The 11,877-nt window shown below is 40.3% G+C and overlaps 1 pseudogene; it reads right to left on the bottom strand.

Moving 5' to 3' along the window:
• Positions 1–8,159: 8,159 nt before the first annotated feature.
• LOC109438652 (G-protein coupled receptor-associated sorting protein 2) lies at positions 8,160–10,639 on the bottom strand (annotated as a pseudogene).
• Positions 10,640–11,877: the final 1,238 nt, after the last annotated feature.

Below are 11,877 nucleotides of genomic sequence, written 5' to 3'. Positions count from 1 at the left end.
CTATGGAAAACAGTATGGAGGCATCTCCAAAAACTGAAAATGGAACTACCTTATGACCCAGCAATTCCACTCCTAGGTATCTATCCGGAGAAATCCAAAACTCTAATTGGAAAAAACTTATGCACCTCTATGCTTCTGGCAGCACTATACACAATAGCCAAGCAATGGAACAACCAAAATGCCCATCGGCGGACTACTGGATTCAGAAACTGGTATATTTATACAATGGAGTATTATGCAGCCATAAAGAAGAATGAAATCTTACTATTTCCAACAATATGGATGGACTAGAGAACATTATGCTAAATGAAATAAGTCAGACAGAGGAAGACAAATACCATATCATGTCACTTATATGTGGAATCTAAATAAAAGAATAAATGAATGAACTAATCAGAAACAGTCTCAGAGACATAGAGGAAAAACTGAGGGTTGCTAGATGGGAGGGGTGATGGGGATAAGGGGGTAGGTGAGGGGATTAGAAAGCACAATCGTTAACCACAAGATTGCCACGGGGGACGTCATCAAAATGGTGGCGTGAGGTGAGCCTCTGTAAAGCTCCCCTGGAATTTACAACTAATCGAACAACAATAACTCCACAAAGGACTCCCTGCAGAGCAGACAGGCAAGATGAAGAGGCCCACACCTGAATTCACCTACAGGTGGGTGAATCGCACGAGCAGGGGGAGGAGGGAAGGGAGAAGCCCGGAGACGGAGCTGCGGGTGCAGGACTCAGACCTAGCTCAGTGCTCCAAGCTTGCTGCATCCGGGAACTACTGCAGCTGCGGGAGAGGGAAGAACTCGGACTGCTAAGGCTCCGCTTGTGGCCCACAGGGCTGAGGGAGCAGCATATAACATGGCTGAACCCAACGCTCATGGTAGAGACCTCGGAGAAAAGACTGAGGGAAGAAGACTGAAAACGGTGGTTTAAGCCCTCACTGCCGAGCAGAGAACGGAAGCCTTAGGCACTGAGACTAGCTGCCCCCTTCCTACCCTACCAGAGCTTGCCCTGCGCCCACCTGCCAGGTGCTAGAAACAGAAGAGTAGCAGTGTCAGACCAAAAGAATAGAATATTTGCTGTTCTGAGAACTGTGGACCACAGACACAAATTCGCAACCCAACTAGTTCTGGCAAAGGGGAGGGAGCTGCGGAAGCACGACCGACTGTGGTGGTGGTCGCTGCCATTGCTCAGGGCCACCTCTCACAACTCACCCCGCCCCTGACCCCACCTATCTGGGCAGATCCCTGCAGGAGTAAACAGAACTGCTGAAATATACGGGCTCTGAATCTGGAGCTGGAAGAGCTTTGGAACATCAAAAGCTCTCCGCATTCCCACCGGGACACTGCGCCCTGTGACCTAGATGAAATATTAACAGAGGAGAAGCCCGGCTCCCAGGGAATCCCCCCATTGTGTGAGAAGCTGGAATAGTGCAGAGAAAACATAGCACTACCGTGTGGGAGAGGAAAAATAGGCTGCAGTCCGAGAAAAAATAAAATATTCTACCAACAAGTACTGGAAAACAAAAGAAAGACTTCTTCCTATCAACCTGTTGCAGAAGCACTCCTGTAGATGTCTAGGAAGAGAAATAGTAAACCAGTAATCGCCATGAATAACCAAGGCAACAAGAGAGCTCAGAAAGAAAGTGAAAAGTCTCCAGAAAAGGCACTTAAAGATACAGAAATATGTGACTTAAATGACAGAGAATTCAAGATTGCAGTTCTGAAGAAACTCAACGAGATGGAAGAAAACACAGATAGGCAGTTAAATGAACTCAGAAACACAATCAAAGAACAGCACGAGCATTTTACGAAAGAGATTGAAATTTTAAAAAAGAAACAAATAGAATTTCTGGAGATTAAGAACTCAATAGAAGAAATTAAGGACGAAATAGCGAGCTTAGGTAGTAGAGTTGACCAGATGGAGGAAAGAATGAGTGACATCGAAGATAGAAACCTGGAAATCACACAGATAGATGGAAGAAGAAAGAGACTAGAGACTTAAAAGAAATGAAAGAACTCTATAAGAACTTTCTGACTCCATCAGAAAGAGCAATATAAGAATAATGGGCATACCAGAAGGAGAAGAAAGAGAGAAGGGAACAGAGAATATATTCAAACAAATTGTTGATGAGAACTTCCCAAATTTGTGGACAGAACTGGACCCTCGAATCCAAGAAGCAAATAGAACACCTAATTACCTCAATCCCAACAGACATTCTCCAAAGCACATTGTATTGAAGCTGTCGAAAATCAACGACAAATAAAGACTCCTCAAGGCTGCCAGGGAAAGAAGATGGTAACCTACAAACTAAAGCCCATTAGATTATCATCAGATTTTTCAAAAGAAACTCTACAAGCCAGGAGGGATGGGAACCAAATATTCAAACTTTTGAAAGAGAGAAATTATGAGGCAAGAATAATATACCCAGCAAAGATATCCTTTATATATGAAGGAGGAATAAAGACTTTTCCAGACATACAGAAGCTGAGGGAATTTTCTAATACACGACCTGCACTGCAAGAAATACAAAAGGAGGCTAGTTGACCACCATCAACAGGGACAATGTGTGGCAACCAAAACATAAAAAGGGGGAGAGTAAAGGCCTGAACCGGAATATGGGAATGGAGAAAGTCAGCATGCTGAAGAAAATGGAATACTCTAAATATCAAACTTTCTTTTACATAAACTTTAGGGTAACCACTCAAAAAAAAATCCAGAACTGAAATATATACTGTAATAAAAGAAGAAACAGAGAGAACTATCATAAATACCACCACACAAAAATAATAAACAACAAAAAGGCAAAGAAACAACGGAGACACAGCCTTACCAGAAAACTAAAGATAGAATGACATGAAATCCTCACATATCAATAATCACCCTAAATGTAAATGGACTGAACTCACCAAAAAAAGGCACAGAGTAGCAGATTGGATCAAAAAACTAAACCCAAACATATGCTGTCCCCAAGAGACACATCTCAGCTACAAGGACAAGCATAGACTCAAAGTGAAAGGGTGGAAATTGACACTCCAAGCAAATGGTACCCAGAGGAAATGAGGTGTAGCCATACTGATATCAGATGAAACAGACTTCAGGGAGAAAAAGGTAACAAGAGACAAAGACGGACATTTCATAATGGTAAAGGGAACTACATAACAAGAAGACATAACAGTCATCAATATTTATGCCCCCAATCAAGGAGCACCGAAATAGACCAGGCAACTACTAACAGAACTAAAGGGAGAAAGTGACCAAAACACATTTATACCAGGGGACTTAAGTACATCATTGACAGCTATGAATAGATCATCCAAACAGAAAATAAATAACGAGATAGCAGCCCTAAATGACACATTAGATGAAACGGACATAATTGACATATATAGAGCACGTCATCCTAAAACATCAGACTATACATTCTTTTCTAGTGTACATGGAACATTCTCAAGGATAGACCATATATTGGGACATAAAATCAGTCTCAACAAATTTAAGAAGATTGAAATCATACCATGCATATTCTCTGATCACAAGGCTTTGAAATTGGATATCAACTGTAAAAAGAAAGCGGGAAAAAAACACAAATACATGGAGATTAAACAACATACTTTTAAAGAAGGACTGGGTCAAAGAAGAAATTAGAGGAGAGATCAAAAGATACATAGAAACAAATGACAATGAAAATACATCCTACCAAAATTTTTGGGATGCAGCGAAAGCAGTTTTAAGAGGGAAATTTATCTCATTACAGGCCTATCTCAAGAAACAAGAAAACTCCCAAATAAATAACCTCATGTTACACCTTAAAGAACTAGAAAAAGAAGAACAAGTGAAACCCAAGGTCAGCAGAAGAAAGGAAATAACAAAAATTAGAGCAGAACTAAATGAAATAGAGAACAAAAAGACAATAAAATATTAATGTGACAAAGAGCTGGTTCTTTGAAAAGATTAACAAAATTGACAAACCCTTGGCTAGAGACACTAAGATAAAAAGAGAAAAGACACTAATTAACAAAATAGGAAACAAAAAAGGGGAAGTTATCACGGACACCAAAAAAATTCAAAGGATCATCCAAGAATACTATGAAGGACTATATGCCACCAAATTCAACAACCTAGAAGAAATGGACAAGTTCTTAGAAACATATAGCCTTCCAAGGCTGAACCATGAAGAACTGGAAAATCTAAATAGACAGATCACCAGTAACGAAATTGAATCAGTCATCCAAAACCTTCCCAAAAGCAAAACTCCGGGACCCGATGGCTTCACTAGTAAATTCTACCAAACCTTCAAAGAGGATCTAATACCAATCCTGCACAAACTCTTTCAAAAAATTGAAGAAGAGACAGTACTCCCTAACTCATTTTATGAGGCCAACATTACCCTGATACCAAAACCTGGTAAGGACAGCACAAAAAAAGAAAACTACAGACCATTTCTCTGATGAATACAGATGCAAAAATCCCAAACAAAATTCTAGCAAATCGAATACAACAATGCATTAAAAAGATTATTCATCACGACCAAGTGGGGTTCATCCCCGGGGCACAAGGATGTTTCAACATACGCAAATCCATCAATGTGATACCTCACATAAACAAAATAAAGGAGAAAAATCGTGTGATCATATCAATTGATGCAGAAAAAGCATTTGACAAGATACAACATCCATTTATGATTAAAACACTTAATAAAATAGGTATAGAAGGAAAATATCTTAACATAATAAAGGCCATATATGACAAACCCTCAGCTAATCTCATACTTAATGGTGAAAAACTGAAGCCCTTTGCTCTACTTTCAGGAACACGACAGGGCTGTCCCCTATCACCTCTGTTTTTCAACATAGCATTGGGAGTCGTGGCCAGAGCAATCAGACAAGATAAAGAAATAAAAGACATCCAAATTGGGAATGAAGAAATTAAATTGTCACTCTTTGCAGATGACATGATGCTATATATAGAAAACCTTAAAGACTCCACCAAAGCACTATTAGAAACAATCAACGAATACAGTAAAGTCGCTGGCTACAAAATCAACGTACAAAAGTCCATTGCTGTCCTATATACTAACAATGAAATCTCAGAAAAAGAAATACAAAAAAACAATTCCTTTTGCAATTGCAGCAAAAAGAATAAAATACCTAGGAATAAACTTAACCAAGGATGTGTAAGACCTATATACTGAAAACTATAAGACATTTTTGAAAGAAATTGAAGAAGACACAAAGAAATGGAAAGACATTCCGTGCTCATGGATTGGAAGAATCAACATAGTTAAAATGACCATATTACCCATAGCAATATACAGATTTAATGCAACCCCAGCAAAATCCCAATGGCATTTTTTAAAGAAATAGAACAAAAAATCATCAGATTTGTTTGGAACCACAAAAGACCTCGAATAGTCAAAGCAATCTTAAGAAAAAAGAACAATAATGGAGGTATCACACTTCCTGACTTTGGCTTGTACTAAAGGGCTACAATAATCAAAACAGCATGGTATTGACAGAAAAGCAGACACATAGACCAATGGAATAGAAAAGAGAACCCAGAAATAAAACCACATAAATATGGACAGATAATTTTTGACAAAGAAGCTAAAAACATACAATGGAGGAAAGACAGCCTCTTCAATAAATGGTACTGGGAGAATTGGATAGCCATGTGCAAAAGAATGAAACTGGACTGCTATTTGTCACCATGTACCAAAATTAATTCAAAATGGATCAAAGACTTAAGCATAAGACCTGACACAATAAACTGCATAGAAGAAAACATAGGTACTAAACTTATGGACCTTGGGTTCAAAGAGCATTTTATGAATTTGACTCCAAAGGCAAGGGAAATAAAAGCTAAAATAAACGAATGGGACTATATGAAACTTAAAATCTTCTGCACAGCAAAAGAAACCATTGACAAAATAAAGAGGCAACCAACTGAATGGGCGAAGATTTTTGCAAACAGTGCCTCTGATAAGGGGCTAATATCTAAAATATACAAGGAACTCACGCAACTGAACAACAAAAAAAGCAAACTACCCAATTGAAAAATGGGCAGAGGACCTGGAGAGACAGTTCTCCAAAGAGGACATACAAATGGCAAATAGATATATGAAAAAATGCTCAACATCACTAATCATCAGAGAAATGCAAATAAAAACCGCAATGAGATATCACCTCACCCCAGTCAGAATGGCTACCATCAACAAGTCAAATAATAACACGTGTTGGAGAGGCTGTGGAGAAAAAGGAACCCTCATACACTGTTAGTGGGAAAGCAGACTGTTGCAGCCGCTATGGAAGGCAGTGTAGAAGTTCCTCAAAAAATTACGAATAGAAATACCATATGACCCAGCAATCCCTCTCCTGGGTATCTACCCAAAAAATCTGAAAACATTTAGAGATAAAGACACGTGTGCTCCAATGTTCATTGCAGCTTTGTTTACAGTGGCCAAGACATGGAAACAGCCAAAATGTCCTTCGATAGATGAATGGATAAAGAAGTTGTGGTATATATACACAATGGAATACTGTTTGGCGGTAAGAAAAGATGATATAGGAACATTTGTGACAACATAGGTGGATCTTGAGAGTGTAATGCTGAGTGAAATAAGTCAGATCGAAAAAGCAGAGAACCATGTGATTTCACTGATATGTGGTATATAAACCAAAAACAACAAAAGAAGAAGACAAACAAATGAGAAACAGAAACTCATAGACACAGACAATAGTTTAATGGTTACCAGAGGGTAAGGGGGGTGGGGGTTGGGAGATGAGGGTAAGGGGGATCAAATATATGGTGATGGAAGAACTGACTCTGGATGGTGAACACATAATGGGATTTCTAGATGATGCAATACAGAATTGTACACCTGAAATCTATGTAATTTTACTAACAATTGTCATCCCAATAAATTAAAAAAAATAATAATGTAAAGATTTGTTGGGTATCTGATGGACACTTGTCTCATTAGGGAGACCACTTCAGGGATGATGTAGATGCCTGATCACTACACTGTACACCTGAAGCTGAACCTGAACAATAATGAATGTCAACTACAATTATATATATAATATAAAAGAAATATATATATGAAATGGAGTACAGCATTAGGAATAGAGACAGTGGAAATGTAATGGCTGTGTTCGATGTCAGAGGGGAAGTAGATTGGGAGGAGGGAGGTTATCACTGTGTGAGGTATTAAATGATAAATGTCTAACTGTTACATTGTTTTGTACACCTGAAACTAATAAATAAATAATAATAATAAAAAAAGTAAACTCAAAAATCAAAGCAGCATTAGTTCTATCAGTTTTCTCTGTCTGGAACACAAACCTAACCATGGCCATCACTTCCCCCTGTCTCAACCACATACCTTTTGCTGTTTGGGATCCTGTTGTAATAAACAGTTTTCATTTTCCCCTGAAATTTTCTTGCACATTGTTCGGGCAATTTTGACTTCAAGAAAGTAGTCCAAACTATCCGTGACCTGTCAATTAGTAATTTAAAATTAAATATCATAAATGAATGTATGGTATTAATAGTCATCTCTGACAAAGAAATATGGCATTGACTGCTTAGAGTCAATGACCCTCTCTCCTACAGCTTTTTTTTTTTTTCAGTCTTCATCCAGAATTTTATTGAAAACACATATTCAAATACATAACCATTTGTTTAAACAATGAATAGCATGGTAGCTTACATGGGTGAGTCAGTTCATTGGAAGGTCAATAGTGAAAAACACCACAATCTGGACGGCAAGACAAATATCAACAAATATGTTTTCAGCTCTAATGTTCATTTGGCATCCACAAAATGAGCCAGCTCAAACCAAGAATTGGACAAAGTTAACATCAGCATTAAAAATATAAGTTGCAACATAAAACCAGACTGTGAAAACCAAAGCTGCTACTCAGGGCTCTTTGGGAATATTAGTCTGATCAGAGGCAGATGGTTAATCATATTAGCTTTGTCGTCCCCCTTCAGGATCAGGATCATGTTGATTGTCTATCTGGGTTTGTAGGTCCTTGGCTAAGTTCTCAAATTCATAGACTACAGCAATAAGTGGCTCAAGACTGAAATCATCATCAATTAAGGCCATTGTTCCATTTCTTATAATATTAATGATATTCCAAAACACTTTAATAACAATTCAAATATTATCATTTGACTCTTCTATGTTAAAGAGACCCACAAATATTGATAGAGCTTTGGCACTAAATAGTTTTTTGGCCACCACAGCATTTTCAGACAAATTCAACAGCATTTTCAGAACGTGAAATTTTGTTGTTGCGTCACCAGTCACTAATAGGGAGAGAAACCCAGACAGAAAATTGGCAATCAGTGTGTGATAGTCAGTAGTTGTAGTGAGGTATCTAAGCAGCCTTAATTCAAGCAGCTGCTCGGGGGAATCCACTACTTGTGCAAGGGTTTCCTCACACACTTGACATATATATGTCTCAATCATGTTTAGATTTGGATATGGTGGAGCCATGAGAATCATATTTTACTAACTCAGAGAGAGGGATAATTGAGCAAGGTTTGAATAAGTTAGATGACACCCGAATCCTGAATGAAATCTTGGGTAAATTGAGAAGCACTTCTCATACTCATTGCGATTTTAGGTATTTCCTGAATAAAAGGATCTCATATTTTGTCCATTAACAGAAGGAGTTCTTCAAACTCTCCAGAACTGATTTTAAGTTCACATTGGATGCAGCTGCAGGACCAACTCTTCGGCTCTGCACTCTTCCTGGTCCTAAGGTGCACCTGAATTTCCCTGACTGACCTGTAGGATGGTTCATACTGAAATGGGAACTCAGGATCAGGCTGATCGGGCTGAAGCACAGATTCCTGCTCTTCCCCTTCTGGGGTGTGTTCTGCATTCTGGGGCTTTCTCTCAAACAGTTCAGAGAATGCAGCTGCTGCTGCTTCTTCAGGAATTCTAAAGCGGCTTGGGGATGGGAAACCAACCAAGTAGCAAGGACCAGGTTTGAACTCAACAGTGATCTCTTCCCAGGTTTGGGAAGTAGATTCAGGCCCAGAGACAAAGAAGAGCCCAGTACCGTCCTGAGGTACCCAGGATGGTACTGGGCTTTTCCCTGGATGATGTATTAATTTCCTCTCGTGGAACTTGGGACTAACCTTATACATCGGATTGGGATTTAGGTCAAAGTGGGCTTCATCCCTGTCCCAGAACCAGGACCCAAATATGGCCTCTTCTTCAGACTCTGGTCTGGTCTCTTCCCTGGCCATAACCCCCAAACTGAACTTTTCCTCAGTCCCGAACGAGGATCCACCAATGGTCTCCTCCTCAGCCCCAAACCTGGGACTCACAGATGGCAGAAGCCCCGGCCTCCATACTGGCCTCTTTCTCTGCCCAGAACCAGGACCCAATGATGACTTCCTCCTCAAACCTGGGCTCCTGTTTGACCCTATCACTGTTATCAACATCTTTCTGGGTCCTGGGCTTCAGGATGGTACTGGGCTCTTCCTTGTCTCTGGACCTGAATCTACTATCGGCCTGTTCTCCATGCACAAACCAGGACTCCTTAAAGTACTCATCTTCAGACTCAGAAACATCCTCTATCTTTGTCCTGAGCTTGGACCTAACATTTGCCTCATCTCTGACTCTGGGCCTGAACAAGGTATTGGTATTTTTGCCACCCTCCCAAGCAGAATGGGTTGCCAGACTCCTCCTCAGACCCAGACCAGGAATCAATATAGGGATCTTGCTTGGACTTGGGCCTAGACTTGGGGTTAGGCTGATGTTTAGTCCTGTGCCTGGACCTGGTATTGGCCTCTTCTCTGGGCCATGATCTAATACTGGCCTCTTTCCAGCCCAGAAAGAAGTCATCGTAGAGGTATCATCTGCTGCCCAGAATCCAGATTCATTAGAGGCCCCCGCTCTGGTCCTGGGCCTGGGATAGCACCAAGCCTCGGTATTAGTTTCCTCCCCTGATCCAAATCAGGGTTGGATTCCCAGCTGACCCTGGGAGTCAGGAAAGGTCTCAGCATCCACCCTGAGCAGTTCCCTATCTACAGACATGCCCATAGGTTTAGCACCTGACCCACACTCAGTATGGACCAGTGGCCAGGCTACTGCATTGGTCTGGGGCACACTCTCTGTTTGGGACATTACCTCAGCCCTAAACTCAGTCTGGGCCCAAGTCTGGGTGTTATCATTGGGCCTTGACCCAGTGATTGCCTTGGCCTCCATTTTAGGATATGCCCTACCTATTGCCCTGGCCTCTGTTTTCAGCCTTGCCTCAGACATTGTTTGGGCTTCAATTATGGACCTTGCCCTAGCCATTAATTGGAAATCAGTTTGGGGCCCTGATCCAGCCATCGCCTGGGAGTCCATTTCAGGCCATGCCATATTCATGGCCTTGGACTCAGTTTTGGGCTGTACCCCATTAATAGCATTGGATGCAGTTTTGGGCCTTGCCCCAGGCATTACCTGGGCCTGGGTCCTAACCTTGGGTGTGACCAAGGGGCTTCATTCTCTCTCTCCGCCCAACTCCTAACCTCTTCTCCAGTCTTCTTTTCAGGCTTGGCCTGGGCTCCATGCTCAATCTCAGCCCCAGTCACAGTACCAGTTACAGAGAAGAGGCAGTTAAATATCAGTACCATAGTCCCCGCCTCTACTCCAGATCTATCATAGTTCTGTATCTTCACACTCTGGTCTTTTGGTGATTCAGGTGATACAATTGGAGTTAAGAGTCAATCACCAGTCCAGCAGCCAACCAGCCTCCTTCCCAAGACCAGCCTCAGCCAATATCACAGAGTACAGCAGAGTCACTACCAAACAAGGGAGGATAGATTGTTCCCACGTGGGTGCAGATCTGCTGAGGATGGTGGTCAGCAGCAATTCCAACACCACCGGAGATAACTAATGAAGGTGGATCTTTTCTGATGATTTTTTGTTCTATTTCTTTAAAAAATGCCATTGGGATTTTGATAGGGATTGCATTAAATCTGTATACTGCTTTGGGTAATATGACCATTTTAACTATGTTGATTCTTCCAATCCATGAGCATGGAATGTCTTTCCATTTCTTTCTGTTTCCTCCAATTTCTTTTAAAAATGTCTTATAGTTTTCAGCATATAGGTCCTTCACATCCTTGGTTAAGTTTATTCCTAGGTATTTTATTCTTTTTGCTGCAATTGCAAAAGGAATTGTGTTTTTTTTTAATTTCTTTTTCTGAGATTTCATTGTTAGTATATAGGAATGCAATGGACTATTTTTTTTTTTATCAGTTTCAGGTGTACAAGACAAAGTAATACTTAGATGTTTATCTTTTATATCCCTCACACTGTGTGAACCCCCCCCCATCCACTATCCCTTTGACATTGCACAGAGCCAATACATTTCCACTGTCTCTATTCCTAATGCTGTACTCCGCTTCATATATATATATGTATATATATATATATAAATAATATTATATATATATATATATACATACACATACAAACTTGTAGTTGACATTTATTATTGTTCAGCTTCAGCTTCAGGTGTACAGTGCAATGATCAGACATCTACATCATCCCTGAGGTGGTCTCCCTAATGAGACAACTGTCCACCGGATACCCTACCAAACCTTTACAACATTATTGATTACATTCCCCAAATTAATTTTCAGAACCCCGTGGCTATCTTGTGGTTACTGACTGTTTTCTAATCCCCTCACCTTCCCCCTTATCCCCACCCCCCTCCCATCTAGCAACCCTCAGTTTTTCCTCTGTCTCCAAAACTGTTTCTGATTAGTTCATTCACTTATTCTTTTCTTTAGATTCCACATATAAGTGACATCATATGGTATCTGTCTTTCTCTGTCTTGACTTATTTCACTTAACATAATGTTCT

The sequence above is a fragment of the Rhinolophus sinicus genome, linkage group LG13 (genome assembly GCF_036562045.2).
Source record: "Rhinolophus sinicus isolate RSC01 linkage group LG13, ASM3656204v1, whole genome shotgun sequence".
Classification (NCBI taxonomy): Eukaryota; Metazoa; Chordata; class Mammalia; order Chiroptera; family Rhinolophidae; genus Rhinolophus; species Rhinolophus sinicus.
Note: the sequence above shows the minus strand (reverse complement) of the source record. Positions and strands in the feature narration are given on the sequence as shown.